Below are 12,749 nucleotides of genomic sequence, written 5' to 3'. Positions count from 1 at the left end.
TATAGCATGTATAATAAAATGTTTGCAGAATGTGAAGAAATTCTAATTCTCATATACCTGCATTATGAAACCCTACAGCTATAACAAAAACAAACAAAAAAGTTTAAATCCTTAAACGATGAGGATAAAATACAATTTACAGAGTATATTTTCTTATTATTGCCTTTGAAGATAGCATCAGTTGTCTACACAGACCTATAAAATGTTTTTAGGGTTGAAAGATGCACCTTAATGCACTATCTTTCCTTTTTTAATAAAACATAAAACAACAGCACTCTCTGAATGATAAATAAACAAAAGCAAGCAATAACTTACTGCTTGCCTAAGTTGACCTCAGGTTTAAGAATCAAGGATTGCTTTTTGTTGGCTCTGGCATTAGCTAAACTAAATCCTAAAGCATTATTCTTAGATGGTGTGAGTTAGTCTAATTGTATTCATGTGAAGTACTGCTGGCTTGCACTCACTGCAGATCAGGCCCCTTACAGGACTAACCACCTGCCTGTGTTTCAGAATTAACTGGGTATAAGTCTGATTGTTTTGTAGCTGTTCGCAGAGGATTGGCTACTGATTAGTTCTTTTTGACCTTGTCTCTTAGTGCAGATATACAAGTGGGAGAAAAATAGGGAAGAGGGAAGGTGGCCAGGATGATAAGGAAGATGTGATGCAAGAAGTACAAGAAATTAGTCATTTAGTATATATTCAATATGAAGTTTGTGATCTATGGGCAATGTACGCGTTTCTTTTAGCTTTCTAGAAAGACAGTCCCCTCAACATCAGCTGGAAAAAGAGAAGGTTCAGATTATTGTAATGTATCTGTGAGTGAGAGAGAGAGGGGTATTTTACCCTAAATTGGAATCACTTCACAAAGAACATTTTTAGAGGTTTCTTAAACATATATCATGTCTTTCTAGTTCAAAGTAACAAATTCAAACAAACTTAAAAAATATACAAACTAGTAAGTTCAGGATGCTAATTTAGATATGGTTGTTTACATTCTCACTCCATTTTGCAAAGTGTGAAATGTTGAAAGCAATTGTAGAGACCACAAGCATTTTGGTCCTGGCTTTAAGTAAAAGAAAGTGCAAAAAGGGAATTATTTCCTAACTTAAGGAACGATTTTGCAATACCCACATTTTCTTTTGAACAGAAGTTTCACACACTTAAAAAACGTTCATTAGTGGTATAGAATATATATATTTTTTCAATAGAAGTGAATAAAGGATCTCATAAATATGCTTACAGCTAATGTTTACAAAATCTGCTAATGATCTCACTAATGGAAGTTAGATTATGGAACATACTTTGCATCTGGTTTATGCCTGAAGCATCTATTTTACAAGGAGTCCTTGATAAACATTAATTTTTACTTTTGGTTCTGTACTTCTTCAATTAGAAGAACACATATTATGCTGGGGAATTAATCTTTCAGTGGATGCATTTACATTATTATTATTTTTTAAATTCTTTGAATCCTCTTTCAAAATGCACATTTCAAAAAAAAAAAAAAAAATCATGATTTCAAGCTTAAGCATGTAAAATCCTTAATAAAATCCAAGATACTAGTTTTTCTTGGTGTATGATTCTAATCATTTTCAGTGTGTTTGTATGATGAGGTACTCTTCTACCTTTAAATACCACCTGTGACATTGAACAAGTCATCTTTAAATCAATGGTATAGATAAATAATCCTTATTTATTTATTTATTTATTTATTTATTTTAGCACAGTAGTTTAGCTGAACAAAATGACTGGTGAAATATTCATATCTGATATTTGTATGAACACATTAATAGAAGAGAGATAATAGGAAGTATTTTACAGCAGGTTTGCTTAGAGGCTGCAGGGCCTAGTGTTGGCACTGTTCAAGACAATGAAAAATTTCCAATTAATTACAGTGAAGAGAAGACCAGGTACAGAATGACTAACCTCTGTTAGATTTTATTACTTCCCTCTTGGGATGTTTAAGACACACACTAAGTTTCCATTTTTCCCTGCCCTCCAGGGTAAGTATTTGCAGTGTTCACCCTCGATGAATAATGCAGGCAATCAAGGACCTGCAAACTTTCCTCACTGGTTCTGCTGTGAAAGAATTACATATTTGCATGGTGGGTTACAAAGCTATCATTTTGAGGACATCAGCAGTGCCAAAATGGAGAAAGTAACTTTTAAAGCATAGAGAAAGATGCCTTGTTTTCTGACTGCTCCCATCTCAATATTATCCTTCTGTTTAATGCGAACACTAACAAATTGTGTGGATCTTACTCTAATTTCATGTAATTTAAAACTAAATTACTAAAAACTCTGGAGCTCAATTTAAGAAAACTTTGACATTTCATGTTCTAGACACTTAACCTCACTAGAAAGAACTGAGATGACTAGATATTGATATCTAATATTAATGACATTAATTACAAAAACAGATATAAAATATTAATTAAAACATCAAAGCTACAATATTAAAGATACTCTTGGGTGGGAGGGGAGACGTTCTGAAATCTAATGAAAAGATAGAAGCAGCAGATTTTCAAATTTCCCTTCATTATCTCAAGAATTCTGATCATTTGAATTTTTACACTTTCTATTTTACTGCCAAAAAAAATGCCGTCTGTGATACAGGTAAACCCATGAAGCAACTAGAGCCCTGAATTCACTTTGAACCAATGACCAGCTATCCATCAGTCAGAAAAGTTTTGGTTTTTTTGAAAGTTAGGCAAAATTAAATAAGTAATCTAGAGGTTTCAGTGGGTTTTATTTTTAATTTGGAATCCTTTCCTTTTGCCTATCTATGAAAGTAAATAAATACTAGCCATGAGATATTTTTTCAGTTATATATTCTTCATATTAATTTTACTAATTATAAAGTACATATGGTGGTTTTTTTTGCTTGCTTGTTTGTTTTTAGAACACCATCTTATCACCCTTTTTTACTAGAATTTTAGAATCATACCATATTCAAAAACAAATATTTATTCTAGTCATCTGTGCTTTATTACTCTAAATATTGCGGCAAACCTTGGAGAATTAGGTGTTCTTTGAAAAGGAAGTATAAATATTAAAGCTACAAATATAGAATGATAGAATGAGGTAACTGTAAACCTGCAGAAAACAAAGGTAATGGAATTAGAAGGAATTCAGCTGGGATGCAAAAATCATTTACATTAGTAAGTGAGGAGGAAAAGGAAGGAAATCACTTCTGGGTAGATTTTTGAGACATTTTGTATATATAATGGAATGTTAACTTCCTGATAAAATTCAGGGTTACAGTGTTATAAATTGCTAGCAGGGTCTTGGGAAGCATATATATATATTTGTATTAATCTTCACCTATTTGATTTAGTTTTCTGTCTTCTTACGATTCTGCTCACAAGGCAGTTCTTCTAAAAATTTGTTCATCTAAAATTTCAGCCAACCTTGGAGACAATTTGCTTATCTCCATCACTCTTGAAAGCCCACAGCCAGTTTGTGTATATCAGACAGTGGGAAGTCAAAGAAACATTAGATAAATGGCTGAACAAAGTCATGTTTAGGTGTTGACTTTACCAGCTGTCCAGAGATCATGGGACAATCCATTTTAAGTTTTTTTTTTTTTTTTTTTTTTTTTTTTTCTGTTTAAAGAAGAATGACAAAATGCTACAAAACTTAAGTTTTTAAGCTTCATTAACTTCTGTTTACTTTCTTTTGACACCGGTCCCAAACTAACCTGTTTGTACAAGGAAACATATTTATGTTCCTAGCATACACCTTAAAAGATAAAATGAAATGTTAGATAATGTGAACTAAAAGGATGAAGGAAATAGAGACTTAAATGAAAATCTGTAAGCTCCAACAGTAAAAATATACCAGGGAATTTACAGTATTATAGTATAACTATATGTTCTTCATCCCGACTTCATTAAATACCTACAGGTTTCCATGTATAATAAAGACTCATAAACACAAACCTACATTTTTACTTGGTGTTAAACTTCACTTTTTTGAAATCATCACCATTCTCTGAGGGATTCCTTTGCAACAGAAAATCTACCAATAAACATTTTTACAGAATGATGAAAATCAACACTTTTTTTTTCTTTTACTTCTTTTATGATGATTTATAAAAATTTATTTATTTCAATTTATAATATTTATAATATATAATATATATATAATATAATATTATAATCAATTTATTTATTTCTCATGTGGAATCTGCACAGCAATTAGCTGTTCATGTTTCTGACTGTTTTCTCACTCTCTAGTTTTCCTTTTCAGTAATCCTTTCAGCCTTAGCAGGATTTAACATATTTCTTCAAGGACCTCTGGAGTTGCAGATGTGAAAGGAAGACTTAACGCTACCATAATTTGTTCTGTCTGCCTTATTTCAATAAAACCAATCTAAACATATATGGGAAACTAAACTCTTAGGGTCATCAGTGATAAAAAAAGATCATTTTGAACATACACGTGTTTTATAAAACTCAAAGATTCAAAAGTTCAGATATACTTGTACATGCCTACGTGCAAATCCACAGCAATTAGAGTCAACAGTTAGAGGTCAGACAGCATTATCATTTCAACATATGTTACAATGGAACTGTGGTTAAATGGTAAGCCATATATTTTCTAAAGGTATTCATTTAAATATTGCTTATATATATATTTTTTTTTTTTCAAAAATCTACTGAATGTTTACATTTTGATTGATTTCACTCTGTATATTCCCTTAGGAAATCATGTTAATTATTCATCCATATTGTGTTGACAAATCTTAAGCTTCTTAAAAGTGTTTAGTAGAAAAACATTACAGTGGAGCCTTTTTACTGTTGGTGAGGTTGGGTTGACCACACATCCCCTGATACAAGTGCAACCTTTTTGATGAAAAGAGGAGATGCAGTATGGAATTCATAATGATAGTGCCTTATAACAGATGGGAACATTGGCCAGAGAAGAGGGATGAGTACCTGAGGCAACAAAACTGCTGTTACCATATCCACAGCAGCAGCAAATCTAATAAAATGGTTTGGAAGACTGTAAGTATTTCAAATTGCTGCACTATTTTTTTTTTTTTATGAGAAACTGAAATTTTTACATCAAAGCATATTTTTGTATGGAAAAAAGTATGATTTGCCAATTTCAGAGGGTTTTTCGGGGGTGGGGGGTGGGGGAGTTGTTAGTAGGGAGAGATGTTTGGTTTTTGCCACAGAGCTAGAGTGATGCACATAGGAAAAAGTGGAGTAATATGCTCCTAAACAAAAAAACATATATGTTCGAAGTGGCCGGTTATATGAGAAACTGTATTGCATAGGCAGGTAATGGTGTAACAAAATGTATTCTTTCCTCAATAAGAAACAGAGGTATGTAGGAACTTCTGTAAAGTCAGCTCACAAGTAAATATGGCTGGAGCTATGAAGAACCAGGCAGAATGCACCAGATGGAGAAGCAGCTGGTTCATGTTTAGTAGGAGAAAGGTGTTTTGTTTTTCTACTTGTTTTAAATTCTTTATATATATATTTTTTGTGTGTGTGTAACTAAATACTTAACAACATGCAATGAATAGTAAATGTTTCAGAAAACATACATCTTAATAAAAAACACTTTGTTTTCCTAGTAGACAAGAGGAATCAGTTTCAACTGTCTACATGCCCTTAAGTGCTTCCTGTGGATCTGTGCCCAACATTATCCTTTATTTCTGATACCCCCGGTGTTCAAGCAACAAGTATGTAGCAAGATGGATGCATATAGTAGTAGCTATTGTTGGTTCAGAGGATATAATCAGATGTAAATATGCATTCCCTCCCTAATCATGGACTATAGAGTATATACACAGTTGCCAACTTTGAAAAAACTGACGACATCATTATGATATAGTAAAGGTCCCAACTCATATGGATCACAGCAATGTAGATACATGTGGGTTTGAACATAAGAACCTATATACTAAAAGGAACAGATTGTGGTTCATAACCACTTTCCAATGTTATGATACATCAAGAAAATGTAACAATCTCTGATAAGCTAACTCAATATTTGCAACAGGAAGAAAACAGAGAGAGAATGGATAATAATAAAGTGATAAAAACTGGAGATGTGATCCACTCTTTACAGAAATGTCATTGTTATGATTTAATTCTAGGAGGTTGGCAAGGAAAAATATTTCAGAATTGCTTCAATAAATGCCCTGAAGCTTGTAGCCTCACATGCCTGACATGTGTCATTAGTATGAGCTGGTACCACTACAAAACAATTAAGGAAGTGTGCCAGAAAAGTAGGCATCTGGGTCTGATATTGTCAGGGAAGGAAGACAACCTGCTTAGCTGCATTGTACTTAACATTGAAAGACAAAGTTGTTCATGATCTTGCAGATTGGAGGCCATCTGGAAAAGGCCTGGGAATGAACAGATAATTAGTCAAGTTGAGAAATATTTCCTCTTTATAGAAGCCATTGCCCTTCACAATGCACTCTAGTTCCATCACCGGTGAGAACAAATACACATGTACACTGAAAAGTAAAGCTGGAAATGTTGAGCCAAGCACATTTGCTGGGGAATGGAGAGCTGAAATCCTGGCAAGTGAGCCATCAGCTTCAGCAGACATGGTCTTTAAAGCCAGGCAACATTTGTCATGAAATTATAAACAGAGCTGAATTTACAAGGTTGCTGAGCCCTGTACTGTGAAGCAAACAGCTGCTTTATTTTAAGAAATTATTCTTTTCTATCCGTCTACCTGCCCCTCAGTGACATGTTTCCATTTCCTAGGCAGAAGGAGTAGAAACAAACACATAGACAACTCTAAAAACTAGGCATGTGGTTTGCTGTGAAGGGAGAGAGCCAACAGCAACAAAATGACTGTGGTTTATGGCAGTGTCCTGGAAAGACAGCCTGGTTGCTGGTGCTGCTCCTGAGATGGGTAATGATGTGGCGTGGCATCCTACTTTGCATAGTTAGAATTTGATGGCAGAAACCATTGATCTTCTACTACCTTTTACCAGTCTTTTGTTTCAGCTGCTTCTTTTCCCTTCTCATGTTCCCAGATAGGAGTGACTCAATGGTAGCCAAGGCCTTGTCACTGGGGCAATAAAATTCATCTTTGCACCTCCTGTTCAGAAATCCTTGCTCCACTTCTCAGTGAATACATGTCTTACTTGCAGTGACTTGCAATGAGGTGTGTTAGTGCAATACCTACTTCAGTTACACTTTTAACTAAGATTTGAGATGGAAAAGTGTGTTGAGTTGTGGTACTGTAACCTATTTTATTTTGCAGCCCATAATGGTGGGCTAATAATCACCAGAGGGGCACAAGGAGACAGCTGGCAAACCAGAATGTCTTAATAGGCCACAGAGGTTTTGTTGACTGTGTCATATCAGATAACACAAGCTGAACACCCCCAAAAAGAAAAAAAATCTAAACAAATTACATGTTTGGAAAACTTAAGGAGCTTGATGTAAGCACCTTCTTTCTTTCTCTCTCTCTCTCTCTCTCTCTCTCTCTCTCTCTCTCTCTCTCTCTCTCTCTCTTTCTTTCTTTCTTTTCCATATACTAAAATATTTGCAAAACTAAGTTTTGGCATTCTAAAATTTACATGTATTTTTGTTAGAGTAGTCTTTCCGTTAATTAATTTTTTAATCTAAAAACATACTTAAATATCAAAGTTAAAATAAATCCTTTGCTATTCCCACAGCAATTTTTAAAATTTTCAATTTAAAATGTTAACATTCCACATTTATTCTGGGCCAGTACTATTTTTCTAATTTCAAAATAACTAATAAACTACAGAATCAATTTCTTCCCCTACTATAGGACACTGTTGCAAACACTGAAGGAATAGTGAGAATGAGATAATCTTTTGGCATTTTAAAATGTCTTGTAGCTTGAATTAGAATGCTCTTACAACTGGCACATAAGTCATAGATGTCATTGATTTTCATTTGTCTTTCAACATGGACAAACTTGATTGGAAGTTTCTTATTTATTTATTTATTTTGTTTCAAGGGAAGTTAAAGTTGTCAGTAATTGAGAATAATGTCATGTCTAGCACATAAAACTTTTAAGGAATCATCTATTTTTTTAAATGGGAAGTTTTGGTCAAATCTGAAGAAAACGTGCCCTGGGATCTGCCCTATTTCACACAAAGTGCTGTAATGAAACTGTTGCTCTTCTTATGTATTGTAAGCAGGAAACCCAACAGATAATTTCAGACACAGAGAAATACCTGTAACTTTTGACATTTTCTGTACTGTTCTTCAATGTTTATGTTTTTTTCCTCGGGAAAAAAATTATCTTAGAAACCGCAGAAAATCAGAAGCCTCAAAAAACACAGGAAAGGACATGGCTATGAAAAACTGAAGGCACAGTGATATATTAAAAAGGCAACAAAAATTAAGTGAAATAAAGAGACTATTTAATTGCTAATTAAAAAGATCCACATTTAAAGGCCAAGAAATGGAATCCCTAATGATGAGGAACTTTGTATGTATGAACAAATGCAAAGAAAGTAATAGTATGTCTAGTTACATTTCATCTAATTAGGAATCATGGTGACTTTAAGGTATGCGTTTAGAAAGAAATACAGCTAAAAAAACTTGAAGCATGCACTCTGACCAATGCATTAGATTCAGAATGAATAGAAGGTTTTCTGAAGCCCTTGCGTAAACTAGCTCTCAAATGCAGAACAGATCTGAACACTGTTTTTCCTTTGTGCAAGAACAATTCATAAAAAGAAAGCTGCTGAAATGAATATTAACACAGAACAAACAACACACAGTGTAATGTTTTAATAAAGGAGGAGCTATGTTTTAATTAGATTATTTCCTGTTTACTTACAAAAAAATAAGGATGTCATTCACTGATCTATGCAGAAGGATACAAGACTAAGTAGGAGCATTGATGTTTTTATTCACTTAGTTTTATAGTGATAGTATTTTTTTACATCATTAATTAAGTCAATACCTGTGGTGCAGTACTAACAGAGAAAGTGGGAGGAAATATTTGTGTGGTCAATGTCTATTTCACACTCACTATACATTCTCTGTAAATAGGGAAGAATCTGGCCATCTGAGTTTAGATGCCAGGGCAGAGCCAGGGTAAAATGCATGCAGCTTGGCAGATAATCAAGATTAATGACTACCAATTTACAGGTGTAGTTTTTTTTTTTTTTTCCTTCCCTTGGTGTGTGTGTTTTATTTGCTTGTTTGCTTGGTTGGTTGGTACTTTTTCTCACTGTTTCTCTTTTAATTGATTTACAAATTATTTTATCTGGGATAACCAAACATTCTCAAAGAATTAAAATTAAAATTCAATGTGCTTAGAAAGTCTTCCATCTTAGTTTAGGGACAGAGATGACCCTTAAGAAAACATTTCTCTTACTCATTTATTCTTTCATCATCTTTCTAGTACTCCTATTTTGTCAGTGATAATACTACCTCTGATATGTGTTGCATAAATGCATAGCATCCTTTCCTCAGAAGTGGAAAGTTATGTCAGTTGTGAAGTACGCTACAGAAAGGTCAGAGCAAAATTAATGTTCTTGTATTTTACCATTAAAACTGCTTCTTTCCACCAAAAATGGGTGATGTCCTGTAGGAGAGCTGTGAATAGGCCTGATCTTTCCAAAGATCCATCCTTTCCACAACCTCTCTGAAGAGCAGTGACTGTTTTGATGAAGGACGGATGTGTTTGTAGCAGCAGCTCTGGAGTCACAGGGGCCTGGTTAAGTTCCCAGTGCTGACACAAGTGGCAAGTCTTGTAGTACATAATTCTTTCACATCTAAGTCTCCTCTCCAAGGAAGATGCATAAAGCACATCTCACTTCAAACCAATGCTTGGAATTTACCTTTAGGATTAGTGAGAATAATGGGGTGAACCAGAAATGCTGCCAGAGAGGATGTGTACACGTGTGGGAGATACGTGTACATATGTGTACACATGTATGTGTGTGTCTGGATGTGTGTACATAGATGCCACAAGGACCTTTCACATCCTTACGAATGAGGAAAGTATACAGTAAGGGACCAAATTATTCTTTAATTCATAAATGACTTTTGGATTCACTTTGTGTGTCTTCGCTGCCATGCAACACTGGGTAGATGGTCCTTGTTTTTCTAAAAGGTTCAAAGTTGTTTTTTTTTTTTAATTATTATTATGAAAAATAATTTATAAAATGTGATAGACACAAGCAAGGAAGCTTGCACTTGAGCAGCCAATAAAAAATAATTTATATTGCTAAGGAATATAGTATTTTGATAGTGGAAAAAATGGAAGAATATTTAGGGCCTTCTTAATGAAAAATTAATTGCCTGATAACATTTTTTTTGCATAGTTACAGGGAAAGAGTACAAAATGTACCATTTCTCTATTTATCAAACTGCATTTTGATCTGCACATAATAAAAGTTGACCACAGTCATGAATATGAAAATAAATCAAAAAAAAAAAAAAAGTTCATTTAAACATAAAAAACAATAGATTTCTGGTAACTTTTTAGTGAATGCAAAATTCTTTCCTTTAAATATATATTTTTTTAGTTAATAATCAAGTTGTTTAAGAGCGTAGGTATACACCTGTCAATGGCAATACCCTTCAAGGATATGCCATGAAGAAGAAACACGGTATTGATTTTAATAATTCAAAACGACAGTATTACGTGTTATATTGGTTGTAACATATAGCTATGGTGTACAACACTATGTTAATAGAGCAATTGGAAAAGCAAAGTTCCTACTACAAACAGCCCTTACTGAGTTCCATCACCAGTGTGCTGTCTGATAACACATCAGCAAGAGCAGTGTATCTGAATAAAAAGCATAATATAGCCACCGTCTACATATGAAGTAAAATACCAGTTTAGAAGTTTATGAAATTTTAGGAAATATTAAATATACATAAATGACTGCATCTGGACTTCTGAACCAGTGAAGGTCCTTTGTGACCTTCAGCTGAATGAATTCTCAACAGAATGTATTTCTTTACAACATTTAACTCTGAGGAAAAAAAATGCTTATAGAGATTCCCTATGTGCTTACAAAATGAAAGTATATAAATGCTTTAGAAGCCAGGAATGAATGTTTCTTTTGGATTATTATTATTTATATATATATATATATTTACAACTTTAACATCCGACTTGAAATCATACACATATGCGTTTTGTAAGGACAGTTGCCCATGTGGGAACAGTTAATTACAGATAGGGGTGGATATGAAAATAACAAAGGCATTTTTAGTCATGCCACAGCACTGGTTAGACCCTCATGGGATTCTGAAGCATTATACCCATGTGTTGCTAAGGCTTTCTTGAGCAGGCAGTAACTCACTGGACACAAGTTCCCTATCTGCAGCTCTTCATTTCTCACATGATTTCCAGAGCTACCAAAAATACCTGGGCTAAACAATACTTATGAGTATGTTCTTACAGAATTTTTAGGTGTGCTCGATTTACAATTCATTCTCCAAGTCTTCTGTTAGCTGAAAGAAGACATCCAGACTTTCTTAGAGACTTTAACCACAGTTATCCTTTACTTTAAATAGCACAGAAAATAGTTGTAGCCAAAATAATAAACATGTCATTCTGCATGGTTTGGTCTGTCAGGAAATTGGTCAGCATTTAGGAAATGAGTCAAAGTCCTCCAGGAGTCTTTCGTGCTTGGAACACCATTTCTTCCCTAAATCACAGAGCTAGAGATGTTCAGCTCTGCATGATTACCCCTTTGTTTTTCTGTCCAAACTTCCACAGCATAAAGAACACTTTATTTTATAATTCCTACATATACCATTGTTTTATGTTCCTCCAGTCACCTTATTCAGGTAATTAAGTTCCTTTCTCACATGCTGGCTACCAGCCCACAAGGCAGAATAAGATTGATTTATCTACAGTACTGCACAGTTAAAAGTATTCAAATGTCATTAAGCCGAGATAATTCACCCTTCCAACCTAGACCTGGTTGTGTGCCATACATTAGTCCATTGACTGCTTTCTCCTAAATTCCTGAGAGTATATCTGAAAAGAAGTTAATCCCTTGAAGTCAGTTTTAAGCAACCAAGATCACACAGTTACACTAAGCCAGACTTAATATTTCATACAGATTCTGTAAAAAATCCCCTATGGTCTCCTACGGCTGACATTTTTTGGAATAATTTATGCCTCGGCTTCTAAAGGTATAGCCACATTCAGTGGGGAGAGGTCTGCCCGCATTAGATTTTAAGCATATTTTGTCTAATTCAGGCACCTTTAAACATTTCTCAACGGCTCTAGGTTTACCTGTGAGCCCATCATTTCTACAGGATTTGGTAGTCCAGTGATAAGTAATGAATTATTATAGTATATTCAGCGGTGAGAAGTGCAGTCTTAGGCTTATTCTTTTCATCATGCTTACACTAGCTGTGTTGTAAAGAATGAATTTACATTTCCGGCTCTTTCTGGGGTTGTGTTTTTTTGTGAAGTCCACTTGGCTTTTAAGTCCCAGTCTGTATATTTTCTCTCTCCCACACCTCTTCTGCTTTTCCCCATTTCCTCAGTACTAATTTTACCTCTCTCTTGCCAGTACAGGTCGGGCAGATAGCTTACTATGACATGAGGGTTAGTAAATATGAAGGACCTCTCTCAAAATAACATGCTGTTTCTGAGAAGTATAGCCTGGTGGCTGTGGTCTTGTAAGGAGTTGGATGACCGTACGAGCCTTCTGTTCTCATCAGCCTCTCTGAAGAACAGTGTGACAACTGTAGAAAGAGTAAGCTGTGAGACACAATCTTGGTGGCTTAAAAAGACAAATAATTGGG

Source organism: Cygnus olor, chromosome 4, assembly GCF_009769625.2.
Source record: "Cygnus olor isolate bCygOlo1 chromosome 4, bCygOlo1.pri.v2, whole genome shotgun sequence".
Taxonomy (NCBI): Eukaryota; Metazoa; Chordata; class Aves; order Anseriformes; family Anatidae; genus Cygnus; species Cygnus olor.
Note: the sequence above shows the minus strand (reverse complement) of the source record.